Genomic DNA, 8,735 nt, shown 5'->3' with positions numbered 1-8,735 from the left:
GGTTCCCAGTACTGACGTGGCGAGGCACATGTCCTTCTTGGATATGGGAGCAACCACCACCGACTAGACAAAACCTTTTATAGAAAGCTAATATTTAATTTCCTAAAATAACTTTAGGTTAACCGAAAAGAACAATCAAATCACAAGGAAAAATAAAACAAAAGAACACATCATCGAAAAACATATTCGAAATACTAGAATCGTAAGCCTCTTGTATTTGGTATTATTTCCAAAAATAACTAGTATGATGCGGAAAGAAAAATTACTAGTTATACCTTTTAGAAAGACCTCTTGATCTTCTACCGTATTCCTCTTCTAACCTCGGACGTTGTGTGGGCAACGATCTTCCGAGATGAGAACCACCAAGCACCTTCTTCTTCCTTGCAAGTTTCGGCCACCACAATTCTCCAAGAGAAGTAGAGTTCCGGCCACCACCACCAAGCTCCAAGGGATGCAAGAAACAAAACCACCTTTCTCTCCTTCTTCTCCTAGCTAGAACCGGCCACCATCAAGAGCTCCAAGAGAGGTTGCCGCCGACCATAAGAAGAAGAGAAGAGGAAGAAACTAGGGCCGGCCACCAAGGAGGAAAAGAGAGGAGAAGAATAATAGAGTTGATCACCCGTGAAGGCACCTCTACAACCTCTTTTATAATCCTTGGTCTTGACAAATAAGGAAATTTTAATAAAAAATTCCTTAATTCTTTTGTCATAAAAAAGAAAAATTATTTTAATTAAAAAACAATTTTCTTCTTTTAATAATAATGGCCGGCCACTTCTAATTCCCCAAAACAAGGAAAATTTAATTCACACAAGAATTAAAACTTCCTAATTTGTTTCTAGAAATTTATAAAAATTTCTCCAATAATTTTTATCCCTTCATGATTGGTTAATAAAAAGAAATTTTATAAATTAAAATCTTTCTTTTAAACATGTGGATAATTTCCAAAAAGGAAAGTTATCTCTAAAAATTAAAATCTTCTTTCAATCTACAAATAAGGAAAGATATTAAATCTTTTCTTAATCTTTTGTAGAAACTAATAAAAGAGAATTTTTAATTTTTAAACTTTCTTTTAAATCATGAATATAATTAAAAGGAAAGTTTTTACCAAAATTAAAATCAACCTTTTAATCTACAAATAAGGAAAGAGATTTTAACTCTTCTCTTAATCTTTTGTAGAATCTTATAAAAGGAAGGATTTAAAATTTTAAACTCTCTTTTAAATTATATTATCCACATAAGAAAAATTTTAAAATTAAAATTCCTTTTTATTTAATAGGGTCGGCCACATGAATTCACCCATGAACATACCCATGGCCGGCCCTAGCTTGGTCTCCAAGCTAGCTTGGTTGGCCCCTATAGGATGGGTAAGAAGGTGGGTATAGGTGGGTATAGTACTCTATAATTAAGAGGCTACGATAGGGACCGAGAGGAGAAATTGGTTTTAGTCTCCCGATAAAATTAAGCATCCCGTGCTCGCCCCGAACACACGACTTAATTTTATCAATAATAATTCATTCCACTAGAGAACTATTATTGAACTACCGCACCAATCCCAAATTACATTTTGGGCTCCTTCTTATCATGAGTGTGTTAGTCTCCCTGTGTTTAAGATAACAAATGTCCACTAATTAAGTAAGTTACTGACAACTCACTTAATTAATATCTAGCTCCAAGAGTAGTACCACTCAACTTCATCGTCATGTCGGACTAAGTCCACCTGCAGGGTTTTAACATGACAATCCTTATGAGCTCCTCTTGGGGACATTCTCAACCTAGTATCTCTAGGACACGCTTCCTTCTATAATCAACAACACACACTATAAGTGATATCATTTCCCAACTTATCGGGCTTATTGATTCATCGAACTAAATCTCACCCATTGACAAATTAAAGAAATAAATATCAAATATATGTGCTTGTTATTATATTAGGATTAAGAGCACACACTTCCATAATAACTGAGGTCTTTGTTTCTTTATAAAGTCAGTATAAAAGAAACGACCTCTAATGGTCCTACTCAATACACTCTAAGTGTACTAGTGTAATTATATAGTTAAGATAAACTAATACCTAATTACACTACGACCTTCAAATGGTTTGTTCCTTTCCATCTTGGTCGTGAGCTACTGTTTATAATTTATAAGGTACTGATAACATGATCCTCTGTGTGTGACACCACACACCATGTTATCTACAATATAAATTAATTGAACAACTACATTTATCACAAATGTAGACATTTGACCAATGTGATTCTTATTTCTAGATAAATGTTTATACCAAAAGCTAGGCTTTTAGTATACACTCTAATAGAGGTGTTCCTAGGCATATGTCTAGTTGTCTTGGGGTTTCTACCTAGATTTTCCTTAGCCTTAGATGAGTTGATCCTAGGGTTGGCTTTCCTAGTGTTATCCTTATCTAGGCTAACATGTTTAGCACCTAAGCACATATATTGGTTCCTTAAGTTAATATGCTTATCATTATTAGCAATTGCAATAAAACTACTAGCATGTGTCTTATTAGAATTGCAATAATGAGCTTTAAATGTTACCTTAGGGTTTGCCTTCGCTCCCCCTATTGACGTGCTCGGTCTTTTGTCCTTGTGAGGTTGCCTCCCCCTCGGACATTGACTCCTATAGTGTCCCCTTCGCTTGCATTGGAAGCACACCACGTGCTCCTTGCCTTTGCGTATCGGGACTCCGGCTTCCTTGACCTTTGGCGCCGGTGGAGACTTTCTAATCCTCTTTGGACACTTACTCTTGTAGTGCCCAAACTCCCTACACTCAAAACACATTATGTGTAATTTGCTTGAAATTAAAGTGCTTGAGTTACCTAGGGTTGAGGATGAATGTAGACTCTCTCCTTCATCCCTTCCGGAGGTAGATGCTTCTTCTTGCTCCAATCTTGAAGAAGTGCTCTCCTCCTCTTCTTCCTTAGATGTTGAGTAACCCTCAACTTCTAATTCCTCTCTTCCATGGTGTGAGCTACTTAGCTCACTTGACTCCTCTTCATGGCTTGAAGTGGAGCTCTCCTCATGGAACTTGGCCAAGTTGTTCCACAACTCCTTGGCATTGTTATAACCACCTACCTTACACAAAATGTCATTAGGTAATGAAAATTCAAGAATTTTCGTTACCTCATCGTTGATTGTGGATTGGTGGATTTGCTCCTTTGTCCACTTTTTCTTCTCTAGGGTTTCTCCGTCTTTATCCACCGGATGAGTAAACCCTACCTGCACACAACTCCAATTTTCAAGGTTAGTCATAAGAAAATACCTCATTCTTACCTTCCAATACTCGAAGTCGCAGCACTCGTAGAATGGTGGAAACGTGATGTCTTCTCCGAGTCGATCCATTCTCTAGCTTGTGCTCCCCCGGGTGTTAATCCGACGAAGAACAACCTTGCTCTGATACCACTTGTTAGGATCTTTCGTACGGAGGCTAGAGAGGGGGGGTGTGAATAGCCGACCCCAAATCGTCGCGTTTCTACAAAACGTGTTAGCACAGCGAAAATGAACACAGAAACGAAAGGGAAAGAAGACAAACCTCAAACAAACCGATGTAACGAGGTTCGGAGATAAACTCCTACTCCTCGGCGTGTCCGTAAGGTGGATGAAGCCTATCAATCCGTCGGTGGATGAGTCCCCGGAGAACCGGCTAATAAATGCTCCTTGTGGGTGGAGAAACCTCGCCACAATACTTGTAACAACAAGAAAGGAGTACAAGGAAAGCAAGAAGCAAATACAAACAACAATATGAATGCAACATTCGCTTGCCTTCTCTGTCAATCGGAGGCGATGAAGCAGCAACTTCACAACCCAAACGCAGCAGCTGATCGACGACTGGAAGCTCACGCGAAGCTTCGGATGCGAGCTCAACAAAGCTCAGAACCGGAGGAGGGTTGTAATCCAAGGAAGAAGAAGAAGAAGAAGAAGAAGTAGGAGGCTCGCAGCAGCAGCCCTCCTTTATAACCTGCGAAGAAAACGAAGAAACACGAAGAAATTCAGCCGCGTCAGAACGTTAGTTCTCGATCGGCCTCAGACCGATCAGTTCCATGTGGATCGGTCCACGATCGATCCATTCCTAGCCTTCGCTTCTGTTCCGTCTCATCGGTCCATGCACCGATCAGGAACCTCCTGATCGGTCCACGCATCGATCGTAACCTCCGATCGGTTCAGACCGATCAGCTTCTTCTCCGGCGCTCGACGATCGTTATCCGATCGGCTCCGGACCGATCGATAACCCATGAGGCTATCGATGGTTACCGATCGGTCCGGTGACCGATCGGGCATGCTGAATTTGCTGAATTCGACTGTGGTCTGAAATTTCAACTCCACCTGAGCTTCTACACCAACATCCGGTCAACCTTGACCTGTTGGTTCATCATTCCTAGCATCTGGTCACTCCCTTGACTTGCTAGAATTCTCCACCAAGTGTTCGGTCAATCCCTTTGACCCACTTGGGCTTTCCTCTTCGTGCCAAGTATCCGATCACTCCCTTGATCTACTTGGAGTTCCCAACACCCGATGTCCGATCACCCTTGATCCATCTGGATTTTCCCTTGCCCGGCTTCACTCACCAGGACTTTCACCTAGCTTCACTCACTAGGGTTTTCACCTGGCTTCACTCACCAGGATTTCCAATCTGCCTGGCTTCACTCACCAGGACTTCCAAACTGCCTGGCTTCACTCACCAGGACTTTCCCGAATGCCTGGCTTCACTCACCAGGATTTCCACTTTCACCTAGCTTCACTCACTAGGATTTTCACCTGGCTTCACTCACCAGGATTTCCCGACTGCCTGGCTTCACTCACCAGGACTTTTCCCCGTGTCAAACTCCCTGTTTGGACTTTCCGCGTGCCAAGCTACCTGCTTGGACTTTTCCCCGTGCCAAGTCTCCGTACTTGGACTTTTCGCGTGCCAAGCTCCCTGCTTGGACTTTTCCCGAATCAGGTCAACCAGGTCAACCTTGACCTAAGGTTGCACCTACAATCTCCCAAACACCTATTTTTGTCAAACATCAAGAATACAACTCTCTTCTTGTCAAACATCGTCAAACATCAAAACATAACTCGAGTCAGGTCAACTCGAGTCAGGTCAACCAGGTCAACTATGACCTAAGGTTGCACCAACAAGGACAAGCGTCAGCCTGTTCACCATCAAACAAGAACCAAGAGAATCTCTCCGGGCGTATATACAGCGATTTAATCAGGTAGCGGTGGACATCCCCACAGCCACCTCGGAGACAATGGTAAACGCCTTCACGCAAGGCCTCGTGGAAGGGGACTTCTTCCGCGCGCTCATTCGCAAACCGCCCAGAGACTACGACCACATGCTACACCGGGCGAATGAGTATATAAACGTGGAAGAGGCGGAGGCTGCCCGATGGAAGGGAACTCATGCCGAACGTCTGGCCCATGCCGAACGGAAGCAGCCCGCTGCCCATCAGCCACCAAGAGGACCAAGAGTTGAGGCATCCCGGGCACATCATGCGAAGTCCCCGGTGGTCCAAGAGGTAGCGGCCGAGCTGTTAAAGATGAAGAAAAAGAGGGTATGGACCCCAATGTTTTGCTCTTTCCATAATACTGACTCCCACAACACCCGCGACTGTTGGGGCCTGCCTTCAATCACCCATCCCGTACGACGGGGTGGCCCGCGTCGACCGCCTTCGCCCGACCGCCGGCAGCGGCATCAAGAGTTCGGTCGGCGAACATATAGGAGATCTCCCGAACAGCGCTTCCCTCCAAGGCATGAAGATCGTTCTCAGTCCAATGAGCGACCTAGGCAGTCCGCTCGAGAAGAGGAGAACAGAAACAATACCTCCCGGGGAGAAATCAATATTATTGCGGGTGGGCCGACCGGAGGAGATTCACACAGGGCAAGAAAGGCAAGCGCCCGACAGCTCAGAATCCATGAGGTGGGTTGCAGCCAAGAAAAGGCGAGCGGGCCCGAGATCAGTTTCGGGCCCAAGGATCTTGAGGGAGTTGAAGTGCCGCATGATGATGCCCTTATCATCAAAGCGGTGATAGCCAACTACACCATCCACCGTATCTTCATTGATACTGGCAGCTCGGTCAACATCATCTTCAGAAAGGCCTTTGATCAACTACAAATCGATCAAGCCGAGCTGCTGCCCATGACAACCCCCCTCTACGGGTTTACGGGCAACGAGGTTCTCCCGGTCGGACAGGTAAGACTGGCTATCTCCTTAGGGGAAGAACCGCTCCGGAGAACGAGGACAACAAACTTTGTGGTGGTTGACTCCCCTTCATCCTACAACGTGATACTGGGGCGACCGGCGTTAAGCGAATTCCGAGCTGCTGTGTCGACGTTCTATCAGAAGATCAAATTCCCGGTCGAGGACAAAATCGGTGAAGTACGAGGAGATCAGTTGGCCGCTCGGAAATGCTATGTGGAAATGGTCCGAGCCGAATCCAGCGCCGCGCGAAAGGCTCCACGGATCGAGGTACACGCCATAACCGAGAAACCTCCTGCTTTAATTTATGATGAAAAGGAGGAGGTTCAGATCCATCCGAGCCGATCGGAGGCTACAACCTTTATTGCCGCCGACCTGGAGGACGAACAGAAAGAAGAAGTGGTCAAATGCCTCCAGATGAATCATGACGTCTTCGCCTGGTCGACGCATGAGCTGCCCGGTGTCTCCCCCAGCATAGCCCAACATAAGCTTCACGTCCGGCCGGACGCTCGGCCAGTAAAACAAAGGAGAAGAGATTTCAGCGCCGAGCAGAATATTATCATTCGAGCGGAGGTAGAAAGACTCTTAGAGGCCGGCCACATACGGGAGGTTCAATTCCCAAGCTGGTTAGCAAATGTGGTGCTCGTCTCCAAGCCGGGCAACAAATGGAGGGTGTGCATCAACTTCAGAGATCTGAACAAAGCTTGCCCGAAGGATTTCTACCCTCTGCCCCGAATCGACCAGCTTGTAGATTCTACAGTCGCATGCGAGCTTATATGTATGTTGGACGCCTACCAAGGCTATCATCAAGTGCCGCTCGCCCCGGAGGATCAAGAAAAAGTTAGCTTCGTTACACCAGACGGGACGTATTGCTATACGGTGATGCCGTTCGGGCTGAAGAATGCCGGAGCAACATCAAAGATTGATGAATAAGGTCTTCCGCGAGCAAATCGGACACAACCTGGAGGTCTATGTAGATGACATCCTCATCAAATCCTTCCGAGCTGCCACTTTATGCAAAGATATGGAAGAAACCTTCCGTACACTTAGAAGATATGGGGTCAAGCTAAATCCTCATAAGTGTTTGTTCGGCGCCAAAGGAGGACGTTTTTTGGGCTATATTGTGACCGAACGGGGTATTGAAGCTAATCCTAGCAAGGTGAAGGCTCTTCAGGACATGCTACTGCCCAGAAACATAAGGGAAGTACAGAGGCTGACCGGTCGGATTACAGCGCTATCACGCTTCATCTCCAAGACTGCCGACCGGAGCCTTCCGTTCTTCAAAATCCTCCGCAAAGCTACAAAGTTCCAATGGAATGAAGACTGCGATCGGGCTTTTGATGAATTGAAGACGTACTTAAACTCCCTACCTGTGCTGGCTAAGCCAGCTGTCGGCGAACCGTTGTACATTTATTTATCCTCAACCGAGCAGGCAGTGGGATCAGCATTAGTCCGGTCGGGAAGTGAGGAGCAACCTGTATATTTCCTTAGTCATATCTTGAAAGATGTTGAAACCCGCTACACCGGACTCGAGAAATTGGCCTTTGCTCTGATCCTAGCCGCTCGGAGACTTCGTCCTTATTTTCTGGCGCACACGATTATCGTCAAGACCAATAGCCCGTTGGGACGAGTGCTTTTAAATCCAGAAGCTTCCGGACGGCTCATCAAATGGACAACCGAGCTAAGCGAATTTGATATCCAATATCAGCCCCGCTCGGCTATCAAGGCACAAGCCTTAGCCGATTTTGTGACGGAGGTGCAGGACCCGGAACCCGAAGCTGTGTGGAAAGTGTTTGTGGATGGATCGTCCACTAGACATGGGAGCAAAATTGGCATAGTTTTGCTGTCTCCACAAGGAGAGCGGATGCAGCTCTCCATCCGGCTAGATTATCGAGCGACCAACAACGAAGCAGAATATGAAGCCCTTATTGCTGGATTGCAGGCCGCTCGGCACGTTGGAGCCGTCCGGGTCATCCTCTATTCAGATTCCCAGTTGGCTGCTCAGCAAATCTCGGGGATTTTCGAGATAAATAGTACAAGGCTCAAGCTTTACGTGGAGGCTATTGAAAAACTTAAGATCAACTTTAGGGAGGTGATTATTCAGAAGATCCCCCGGGCGGAGAATCAAGTGGCGGATGAATTGGCCAAGCTGGCAAGCGCGTTATCCCCGGTCGGCTATCAGAAGCCGATCGAGCAAGTATCTTTAGTAGCACATGTCGATCGGATGGAGGGCATCACATACCCGAGCGACTGGAGGACAACTATTGTGGAGTTTTTGCGCTTGGGAGCTACCCCCTCTGACCGGGAAGAAGCTCATTTGCTGAAGAGAAGGGCTAGTCGGTTCACCTTCGTAGGAGATCAACTCTACAAGAAGGTCTTCTCCCGTCCGCTCCTAAAATGCGTCAGCTGGGAAGATGCCGAGTACATCCTTCGAGAAGTGCACCAAGGTTCGTGCAGTGGACATCTAGGCGGACGGTCGTTAACCAGGAAGATTTTGCTAGCTGGGTATTTTTGGCCAACACTTCAAAAGGATGCCGCC

The sequence above is a fragment of the Zingiber officinale genome, chromosome 6A (genome assembly GCF_018446385.1).
Source record: "Zingiber officinale cultivar Zhangliang chromosome 6A, Zo_v1.1, whole genome shotgun sequence".
Lineage (NCBI taxonomy): Eukaryota > Viridiplantae > Streptophyta > Magnoliopsida > Zingiberales > Zingiberaceae > Zingiber > Zingiber officinale.
Note: the sequence above shows the minus strand (reverse complement) of the source record.